The sequence below is a fragment of the Vicia villosa genome, unplaced genomic scaffold (assembly GCF_029867415.1).
Source record: "Vicia villosa cultivar HV-30 ecotype Madison, WI unplaced genomic scaffold, Vvil1.0 ctg.004846F_1_1, whole genome shotgun sequence".
NCBI classification, from domain to species: Eukaryota; Viridiplantae; Streptophyta; class Magnoliopsida; order Fabales; family Fabaceae; genus Vicia; species Vicia villosa.
Window position 1 is genome coordinate 107,828 of NW_026706524.1, and position 10,933 is coordinate 118,760.

The following is a 10,933-nucleotide window of genomic DNA, read 5'->3' on the forward strand; positions in this document are numbered from 1 at the left end:
AATAACACACTGGAATAGAACATAGATTACCACTCAAACAAGAACCATAGTACCCCATGAACAGGAACTAATAGTACACTCGAACGAGAACAACAGTAACCCACGAACAAGAACAGTAGTAACCCACGAACGAGAACAGCAGTCACCAACAATGTACCTGTTAAATGATCATTGATTCTCGCCCCACTCACGGGTAAAATCTAGGCCAAGGTAAGGTCATGAAACGCAGTATACGGTCCGCCTGAAGGTAAGCATCACCACAGCGCGGAAGCGGGTGACGATAATACCTCCGTTTGAAACCACTAATCTGCTCGTGGTCACATAATCCATCTCGAGACGTACACCTCGAGACAAACCATGCTCCCACTCTATCCTAGGGTTCCTATGGTTCACACATAGCCTGGGTATTGGGCCTTTTACCTCTTGTAACACCCACCCAACAAACAGAGATCCAGCCAGTCCAGAATATGATGCAGAAAAGTAAAAGCGCACATAGAATGCAATGCAAACAGGCAAATATGCAAAGCAATAAAAAACACCCAAAGATAAACACACAAGCACTAGGATCGACTTGCTGAGTCCGGACCAGCAACAGGTCGAGACGTCCCCAACAGAGTCGCCAGCTGTTGCTACCGCGAAAATTGACAGAGTCGCCACTAACATATTTATCCTGAAAAGGAAGGGAATGCTAGCAAACCACAAAACAAAACAACGGTCTCACGACCAGAGAAGAGGGTAAGGGAGTCGGTTACGCGAGAGGAAGGTATTAGCACCCCTCGCGCCCATCGTACTCGATGGTATCCACGCCTGTGTCTAAAACTATGGGTGTGTAAGCAAAACTGCGCTAATCTGGACTAAAATGAATGCAGAATGTAGGGAAAAGAAATGATTAAACTCGCACGGGCCCTACCCCGTTGCCTACGTATCCGTTTTGCGGAATCAGAGATACCGTAGCTCGACTAACTAATTTATGTTTGTTTTGTGTTTTTTAGGTGAACGATTTACATTCGCACTCCGCTGCTCGACCTTTGGAGACTTATGCCTGGGAATGGAGCGGAAACAACAAGTTCTTAAGAAAAGAAAATCAAAGAGTTTGGTTTGTGTTTTACAGAATGCATGAGGAAGACCTAAGCTAAGGGGGAAAGCTTGCTACCTAATGTTATTATACAAAGGGTACAAGTATAAACTAAACTAGCAACCTACGGGGGAAAAGGGAAAGCATACAATGAGCACACAAACGAGCATCCGCTCGTAAAGCAAACAAACCAACGGTACTGACCGAGTGGTAGAAAAGCGGTCCCACCATAACCAAGGGGAGCGACTCAACCCAAGTCAACCAAGCATTAGACCTCGCAAAAATGATCGGGCCATAGACAAGAGGAGCGATTCCCTCTTGGCAACCAAGCCGTCACGGATCGTAAAGGAAAAACGGTGCGTGCGTACACCGAGCATCAACATCGAGCAATGCGAGCTATAGGAAAGGCGGGGGTCCGACTGCATGAACCTTTTTCTTGACATACTCAATAACAAGATCTTGTGCTGGTTCAGAAGCAAGCAACACGTAGCATGCGCATACTGAACGGACTCGAGGAGACTAGGCGGGGGTTGATTGTTAACCATTTCCGCATGCCTTCCCTGCCGCAAAGCACAAATGTAAACATACCAACAAAAACAAAGCCTCTTTCGAGGACTTGGCCAGATGCATGTCTAGGTCCTACTTCTCATGTTAAAGGATGATGCAAGAAAGCGATAAAGTGCGAGAGAAATAAAATGAAACGGAATCAATACCAAACGGATGTGGTCCGTAAACTAAAGCGAAGAGAGCGAGTAAACTAGGATCCCGCGAGCGAACTAGCAAAGCAAAAGCAAATAGTCAGCACACCGATTAGTCATGAAAGCACACAAAGGTCGACATGCGCGTCGAGCGCAATCACAATACACCTGCAAGAGGAACAAGTAAACCAAACAAGCAGATATAAAGTAATAGGAACGTGTCTCCAAGACGAGAACACGACACGGGTGAATGGATCGTGTCCCGCAAATGAAGCGGAACACTCGAGTAATAGGCTTCGATCGGTGACCATCCAAAAAGCCTTGCACACTAGCACACAAGTTAGAGACAACAACATATCGCAATCGGAATTGCGTTATTTGAATGATAAACGAACAATAAGGGAAAAGCAAAGAAAACCGACAAAATATCGACCGAAACCAAATTTGAACATCACCAATGGCTCCAGAAACATCGTTATACTCGAAAAACACTATTCACATGCATAAAAACTCAAAACGATGCGAGAGATACAACAAAATGAAGTTGGAAGAAAAACTAAAAAAAAGCATGTAACCGGTTACATGAATCAGGTAACCGGTTACATCACTGGAAGAAACTATTTTTTTAGGAAAACAGGGTAATGTAACCGGTTACATGAATCAGGTTACCTGTTACATCACTGGCAGTGACAATTTTGAGAAAAAAGGGGGCATGTAACTGGTTACATGATTCAGGTAACCGGTTACATCACTGGCAGTGACGTAACATGGTCAAAAACAAGTCATATAACCGGTTACATGAATCACGTAACCGGTTACATCAGCACCAGAAGTGAAAAATCAACAAAATCAGCATCCAAAAGCACTTCAATCATGCATCCAATAAGAGATGTAACCAAGCACGAATTTGCCTCAATTTGTACAGCATTATGAGCATCAAACAAACACAATTAGGCATCAATCCACATAGATTTCTAGTCATCATCAATAATCATCAAGCAACAAGTTCATGCAAGCATTATGACAAACACATAGTGCACCAAACTTGTATCCACATGCAATTGCAAGCAAAGATATCAACGGATCCAACATTTAATCATCATCAACATCAATTACGCATAATCAACCACTAGATCTAGCATTCAAATCATGTTAACATCAAAAATTAAGCACTTAATTCAACGTTCAATGGCTTACCGGATGAAGATCTTTAACCGACGCGCGAACACGAACACGACACGAACGCGAACACGACACGAACGCGACACGAACGCGAAAGCAAAATCCAAGGAGAGAGAGGGTGAGGCGCGCGAGCTACTGAGGAGAGAGAGCGAATCTGAACTCGAGATCTTGAACTTCAATCCATATTGCCCTTGATTCTTGAAGAAAATTGATGAATATTGATGAAAGTTTTATGTATTTTGTGGTTTTGATTCAAGAGACTTGAGAGAGAATTGAGAGAAGTGTTTGTGAAAATTTTGGTGAATTGAAATTATGAGAATCCTCTTTGATTTGTGAAGAGAAAATGTTAAATGTTTATATATTGTCAACACGAAATGTCCAAATTGCCCTCGGTGCGTCTTATTTTGGCTCGTTTTTAAGGAAACTCGGTCCGGCTCTGAATTCCGGAACGAAACCAATGCCACTGTGAAGATGACCAAATTCGTGACTCGTTGCCGCGAGAATCGCCTCAATCCGATAAGCGACGAAGAAATTACGTGCGTTTGAATGACGAGAAACGTCGATTCCTCTGGCGCGACTGTGCAGAATTTTGTGAGTACCACTCAAAGAACTCGATAAAACTCCAACTTCGGCTAAGAATCTGAACAGGCATGTGTGACGAAGAATCGAAGCTAACGAAATTTCCAAGAAAATGCCGCTGGAATGGACTTCATACGATAAAAATCGAAGGAGTTATGAATTTTCGAACTCGGCGCGACATACTCGAAAACACACTTTTTACCAAAAGATTACGGCGCTCTTCAAAATGCTGGGAGTTTTCAGTGCATAATTGGTCTTCGGGCCGAACATATGAAATCTTGGGGATGATGATACGGAGCTCCATTTAAATTTTCGAGCGAACCCGACGAGCGGATCATGAGATAGGAATTTTATGAGGCCCGAAACCCTACATTCAGCACCTTTTTCCGTTATAAAAATCCAAGTAATTTGCAAATTTGACGACCTTCATCAAAGATCTGGCCTCCTAGCCGAACACGAAAGTTGTAGATATCGTCGAAACAGTCGGGGTTTCGCGGGAACTCAGCTCATATAACCTTCAAAATTGGACTTATGAATTTTCTCGTATTTTCACTATTTGAACCATATTTCATACCGCACTTCCTTAAAACCTCAAGAACTCTTTATTGTTTTTCTTCAATTTTTGAATGACGAAATAAACGTCATTATTAACTTATAGCTCAAATAAAGAAGACAAATTTTGGGGTGCAACAGCGGTTAAAAAATTTAAGCATTATACCTGAGACAACATTAGAAACCCAAATGAAAACGAACAGCCACCTGAAATTCAAAGCATAAACAAAATCAAAATACTAAAAAGATCAATCTCTCTCATTGCCATCCTTTCTTTTTTATGGTCAAGCAAACTTGTGCTTCATCATCGAACCTGCATAACCCACATCAAACTTAGGTCACAACTTATCCAAACAGAATTTAACAAATCATACAAAGTAAAAACAAATATATAAAACTGAACCTCTTTTAGAGTATTAATCTCCGTCCACCACAAGCGGTTTTAACATAGGGCCACCCTGGGCAGTTGCCCATGCTCTTTAGTTGGCCCAAATTATTTTTTTAGGTAAAAAATAAATGAAAAGACAAAAACTTGAAAGGAAAAAAAAAAGAAAAAGGGCAAAAAAAAAAGAAAAAAGAACACTTTCTGCAAGAGAGAAAGCAAAAGCTCCGCCTTCGTCCACACTGTATCCCCTAACTACCACCACCGCCAACCACAGGTTTTTTTTTTTTTATTCAGATTTTCTTAATTTATTTGTGTTAGATTGTTGTTGTTGCATTTTTTGTTGTTGGAATTTTGAGAGAATTAATGCCCTAATTTGAGAAAAGATTCATTCAAATCTGAATTTTAATTTGGTTGAAAAACTGAAAAAAAAGTAGAACACACTAGAAAAAAGTAGAACACAGAGAAGGAGAGAAATGACGGTGTTTGTTTTCATCCTAGCTTTTCTAATACCTATCTATTTGTTCTATTTATTTTTTATTTGTTTATTCAATTGAGACATGTCAATATATTAGTGGTTGGAAGTTAAGCTTTGAATTAGTCAAAATGTTACTAACATATTTTGTTTTTCCATTTAGTGAACGTTCCTAGAATCATAGTTTTCCTTTTCCTTTTTTTTTCATTGTATTTTTTAGTTGATATTATTGTTCATAGTTACTATTTATTTATCATTTACTTTTTAAAATAATTAGGATTTAAAAATGTAATTGAGTTTTTTTAGAATTAAGATTTAAAAGTGTACATTGAGAAATTTTAAGAAATTATTTTATTTGTAAATTTTAGTGTCTTATCAAATTGAGAAACTTTAAGAAAATATGCGCTATTACAACTTTGAAAAATATTAAAAAAACTATATTATTTTATTTGTAAATTTTTTTGTCTTATCACATTACTAATTTAAGATTATTTAATTTCAGAGATGAAGAGATTTCTGGTTGATAGAGCAAGTATTGAGAATGTGAATGTTGTGCAACATGAAGCCGAATTAGAACCACCGCTTAATGTCGTTAATGAGTTTAATTCAAATGAAATTGTGCGTGATCTAGGTCGTAGGAAACAAATTAGTGAGTATGCTCCGGATATTCAAGACCAAGTGAGGAGGGCATATATATTGAAGGGTCCAATGCAACTAGATTTGTCAAGCTTTCCTCGTACTCCATTTGGATGTGTTACAAGTCTAAATTGCACAATAAGATCAATGATGTGTGGTTCAATGATTTGATGGTATGTTACACCGAGCGGGAGATATTCAAGTCAACTGATGATATTGATATAATTCGAACATTCACCGCAAAGAAGTCTCGGAAAGGACATTTGCCTCGTGATTTTATTTAACCCGTAAAGTTATGTTTCATATCTTTTATTTTAAATTATATTTTTGTTGACAAAATGACGAGTCTCTTTTATTTTGATTCATGACTATTTATATATTATATACAATGTGCGAATTTGCGGTATTGAAATGTTTGCCCAGGCTTTATAATTTTTCTGGCTCCGCCATTGACCACAACCAACACCGACGCATCATCAGAAACTGTATCGGCGATGAATCTTTCCTCTTCCGCGTGAGCCAACACCATGAAACCTGAAACTTTGAAAACTAAATCAAAATCATAGTTGAAAGAGAGAAAAGACGAATAAATCAAAAGCCCAATGAAAGATAAATGGTTGTCTGAAACCGCTGTAGAAGAAGAAGATTGGAACGTGGATGGTCGTATATTGATCAACCTAAGTATAGCAGTTTAGAACGTGGATGGGTAGAGAATTAAAGTATCTGTAACTGCAACAGAGAAAGTTTAACGAATCCATGTTACAGAGAAATTAGAAACTATTTGGAAGAGAAAGGGTTTTGTGAAACCGCTGTAGAGGAAGATTGGAAGGGGGAGATGGAAAGTTTCGTAACCGTGAAAGAGGATGGGGTTTAAGGGTAGTTATGAGGATAGTGGAAATTGAAAAACAGAAGGATGTAACTGTCGAATCATAGTGGAAGAAGAAGTTAATTTTGAGGATGCTGATGTGGAATTATCAGAGAACAGATGCTGATGTGGATGGCCAAAGAATTGCTCAAATGGTAGACTCTTCTTATATGATAGATGAGTAATAATATCATAATCCATGAATAATATATGCATTATTTGTACACATATATCTATTAATTATGAGTAATTATTAATTGTGAGTAATGATTACACTATTCTGAGTAATATTTACACAATTCTAAATAATATTGAATTTGAACTATTTTGAGTAATATATTCATTGTTCTGAGTAATATTTATACTATTTTGAGTAATCTGTATATTATTTTAAGTAATAAATATAATACTTTGAATAATATAAACAATATTTGAGTATTTATGCACCGTGCATAAGGATATACCTTATGCAGATCAACACATCCCGGTGATTTAATATTATTGCTAACGTTACGAGAACCTACAGGGTTACACGCATAGAGTATTTCTAGTGGAATGGATAATTAAATCTGACTTAATTTAAATATGTATTAATGGTTTTTAAATTGTTGAATACGTTAGCACATATATAATTTATTTGATTAAATATGGTTTAATTAAATAAATGAGGATTGAAATTTAGTTAAATTAAGTATGATTTAATTTTATTTTATTTTAATTAATTAAAATAGTTTGATTAAATTAAATAATATTTATTTAATTAATAGTTTAATTAAATTAGATTGGACTTATTTTGGAAAAGCCCAAAATAAGAGCATCAGGGTTTTAGAAGTTCTCCATAATTAGAGGAGCTATTTACCTTACCAATGCTAATTGTCAATTTTCTCAGAAAAATAACTGCTAGCACCGCCTTCCACTTTGCACTCGCGTGGTTTAACATCACATTTCTACCCGACAAATATTATAAAATCAGAGTTATAAAATTTTCAACAAAACATGGGATGCTACACTTTCAACTTAAAGACAACGAAAATCAATCAACTGTAAATTAGATACATAACACATAATTTCGGATGAACCGATAACAACCTGTCTAGTCTTTAAAATTGAAACACTTTCATTACTACACACCGGATTCACAAAGTTCAACTTAAAATAACATATCGTCATGTCCAACTCAAAACAACTTTAAAACAACAAGTCTTTAATGAAAGCAACTTAAAAATTTAGCAACATAATAAAACTGATCAGTGCATATTGATGCACATTCTCCTATACTTTTACTTAGGCATTTCTTTACATTATTTTGGTTATTCTTATGTTTTATTATGTTTTTATATTTTACTTTATTTTTGCCTTTAATTGATCTTCGTACTTAATTTTCAGCTTAAGCAGCTTTCACGAAAACAATCATAACTGGAGTTCCAGGAATCCGATTGAGGCGTTCTAATAATCGCCGGAAAGCTAAGAGAAAGAGCTACAACTTTTGTGTTTGAGTCAAAGTCAAATTCGGAATGCATATTTTCAGAATTTCGTTTGAAGCTGCAGCATTAGTTTTATTTAGTTTTGGGTCGTTAATTTTGAGCCAGGATTATGTTTGTTTGACCCAGTTGGGTTATGACCCGAATTCTTGTTTCTCTCTAGTACCTAGGTCTGGCCGTAGTGTTCACTGTCAGGTTTACTTTTCATGAAGGAATTTAGAAAGCTTCGTACGTTTGTAATGGAGAACTAATTACAAGGCAAAATCTGCTGATTACGGGTTCCATCATACTTTGAGGTTATAATAATTTTAATCAAGTTTCTATTCCGTTCAATTATATTATGTGATTATTGTTTGATTAATTCAATTTTCATAGAGTATATTGATTTAATTCGAATGTTGTATGATCCTTAACTATAATCACGTTCGCGTTTGCTTAATTCGTTATCGTGTTTGATTAATTCGCGTTTGCTTAATCCGCGAGAGCTTAAATCCGTTTGCTTAATTCGGATCATAGGAACTTACAACGTATAAAATTTGTTGCGCTTGTCAGTGAGTTTTGTAGTCGAATAGGAATGGATTAGGAGATTGAAATTATAATAATCAATGATAAGTCAGAACCGAAATCAGTAGATTAGCCGTTTTAGCTTATTTGATAATCAATTATTTACTTTGTTTTTCATAATAGAATCCTAGACTAAAATAAACCCCCCTAAATCAATTTACCGTCGGTTAGTAATAACTAAGAATCCTTGTGAGATGATATCCGGGTTGTCGTTACCGTTACTATAGTTTTTACAAAGCACTCGTTTTTGATCCGTGCGCGACAGCGGATCAAATTGGCGTCGTCCCCGGCAATGGCGCCAAATTTGATTCGCTGTCGCGCGCGGATCAAAAACGAGTATTTTGTAAAACAGTAGTTTAGCGGTAACGACAACTCGAATATCGTTCTCACAAGGATTCTTGTATTATATTAACTAACAGTAACAATTAATGGGGGGTTTGGTTTAAGGTTCGATTTAACAAAAAGAGCAAATAAATGATTCTGAAAAGTGATTATAAAATAAGTTGTTCTACTGTTCGGGTTCCCCACTTATCATTGGTAATTATAAATTTAATCCCTAAGCGAATTCTATCCCCTATTCAATTACAGCAACAATAAACAAGCGAAATTGGTACTATACGGTTTATATTCCTATTATCCGAATAAAGCAAACGGATTCTACTCTCCAGACTTTGCAAACACAGATTGGACAGCTTTCCACTTTGATGAATGCCATGCAGCAAGCTCAAGGATCAAACCAGCAACCCATGGAAGAGCATTCTATTTTTCAAATTGAGTCGCTTTGTGAAAATATTGATGATACTCGTAATGATTTGCTTTCATCTGATTTTCCATCACTGTCTGATTTTGATGATGTTTACTCATGTTTTGATTGTACTGACACTAACGTGTGTGTTGTTTGTGCTGAGATTAATGATGCCTTCAAGGGTGACATTTTTCCTACAGGTGAAGTTGTCGATGAAGTCGTTTATGCGGCTGAAGCTCTTGACATCCCGGCTGCCCCAAACACTCCATCCATCGAGCAGCCCCCGTCCTTAGAGATGAAACAACTCCATGAAAACCCAGAATATGCTTATTTGGAGAGTAATGAAAAAATTTTGGTTATAACTTCTTCTGACCTTGATTTTGACCAAGAAAATAAGATTTTGCAGGTTTTGAAGAAGCATAAGAAGGCGATTGGGTGGACTTTGACTAAAATTTCCTATATTAGCCCATAGGGTCTCAATTGAAGTGGAAGATAAAACAAAAATAGTGAGGCAGCCCCTCAATCTTTTGATCTTTGATGTTGTGGAAAAGAAGATCACATGCTCATTCGACACTTTTACTTTTAGAAGAACATTCTTTGATCCTGGAATAAAAGGCGAAGGAGCTAAACCACTTTTTAAGGACGATGAGCATTACCCAAAGCTACTCCATGAGAGCCCCACTTTGGAAGAAGAGAATGTAGAAGACCACTCTTTGGGAAAGGCTGCTTATGTGATCACATATCCTCCTTGACTACTCGGGTGTGTTCTTTCCTTTCTCTCACTCTTATTTTATATTTATGTTCTTTCATTGAGGACAATGCATGTCTTAAGTGTGGGGGAGGGAATCATTTATTTTCTTTGCTTTTGTTTGTCGTTTTGTTTTATTTTTAGTTATTTCAAAAAAAAAACTTCTTTGAAATTTTTAGGCTATATATTAATATGAGGTTAGTTGTGAAGACTTGGGAAAATTTCACAAGATCGGTATCGTCTTAATACCGTAAGTCCCCTAAGTATGAGAATTGTTTTGAATACTTGTTATGACATAGCCTTGAATTATCATTCTCTAATAGCTCTTGAGTAATTTATCTTTGCAGTCGGCACCATCTCACACATGCTTTACGTAAGGAAGCCGATGAAAATAAGTGAGTGATCCAAGTTTTAAAAAAAAAAGAAAAAAAAAGGAATGCACCTTCTAAGTTTGGTGACCCTCACCCGGTCACTTAACCCAATGGTTATAGAACCTACAAAAAAATTTCAAGACCCGTTGTTAGTTGGTTCAAAGGTTTCTGGTGTTGAACTTGGTAGGGAGGATTACGGTCCGATCCCCCGCAGCTACAATTGGGAAATAAAAGGGGTATACCACTTAGGTATCAGAACCCCATGCAAAAAAAAAAAAAAAAGAGATCAGAGTCACTAACCGGAAGCCTTACTATGAGTGTGTGGAGATAACGGGCTTAATGTGATTGCGCCAGAATCAAAAGGAGTAAAAAGGAGGATGAGTAAGTTAGACTTTGGCATAATAACATGATTCGAAGTGGTTTGTATGTTCAGGAGGCTTATGACCGCACAATTGCGGAATTGTGTTCTTACGATATCTTTAGTGTGAAAGATTAGTACCTATTGATGCAACCTTAACCGCAGAAGAGTTTGTAGTCTGGAATGAGTAACAGATGTTGTGTGTTTCTTGAGTTTGATTTA